General features: G+C 60.4%; 1 protein-coding gene across 1 annotated transcript in view; it reads left to right on the top strand.

Annotated features, from left to right (window-relative positions):
- The first annotated feature begins 125 nt into the window (after positions 1 to 125).
- Positions 126 to 596, top strand: part of LOC104842138 (WD repeat-containing protein C2orf44 homolog) — a 10,251-nt gene continuing 9,780 nt past the window's right edge. The window contains exon 1 of the mRNA XM_010584258.1: positions 126 to 241. The gene's annotated coding sequence lies outside the window, so the exon portion shown is untranslated. The remainder of the gene's footprint in view (positions 242 to 596) is intronic.

The raw sequence follows: 596 nt of genomic DNA, 5'->3' as shown, positions 1-596 counted from the left end.
CGGAGCGAGGGGCCGGTTGGCGGGAGCCTCGGCGGCGGCAGCACGCCTCGGCGGCCCGAGGGCCGCGGCCTGGGCGGGAGCGCGATGGCCATCGGGCGTCTTGCTCCTTTGCTGTTCCAGGCCCGGTGGGGACGGCGTGAGGCGACTCTTGTGTCACGGGAAGGTGTCCAGATGGCCCAGGAGGCTTAGTACCTCAGCGTCTCCTGGTCTCCTCAGCGTCGTTATCGTCTCCCTGCCGTCAGTAAGTGTGGCCCAGCGGCGCGCCGGTGATTCAGAGCGCTGAGGAACGAACAACTGACAACTTGGTTTTCCCACGAGTGGCGGTTCTGAACGAGGTTGGGGTCGGTCGTACCGGAGTTTAGAGGGGAGAAGTTGGGGTCGGTCGTACCGGAGTTTAGAGGGGAGAAGTTGGGGTCAGTTGTACCGGAGTTTAGAGGGGAGAAGAAGTTGGGTGGATGGTGGAGAAGTTGGTTGGGAAGGATCTCGAGTGCTCTCTTACCATGAAGCAGGGCCCAGTGTACTTAAACGTATCCCTGACAGACATTGACTTAATTGGCTCATACAGATTATGAAATTCATGGGGTGCCTTCTCCCCC

Source organism: Haliaeetus leucocephalus, unplaced genomic scaffold (assembly GCF_000737465.1).
Source record: "Haliaeetus leucocephalus isolate CR32 unplaced genomic scaffold, Haliaeetus_leucocephalus-4.0 Scaffold964, whole genome shotgun sequence".
NCBI lineage: Eukaryota > Metazoa > Chordata > Aves > Accipitriformes > Accipitridae > Haliaeetus > Haliaeetus leucocephalus.
The sequence above is the reverse complement of the archived record's forward strand: the minus strand, read 5'-3'. Positions and strand labels throughout refer to the sequence as shown.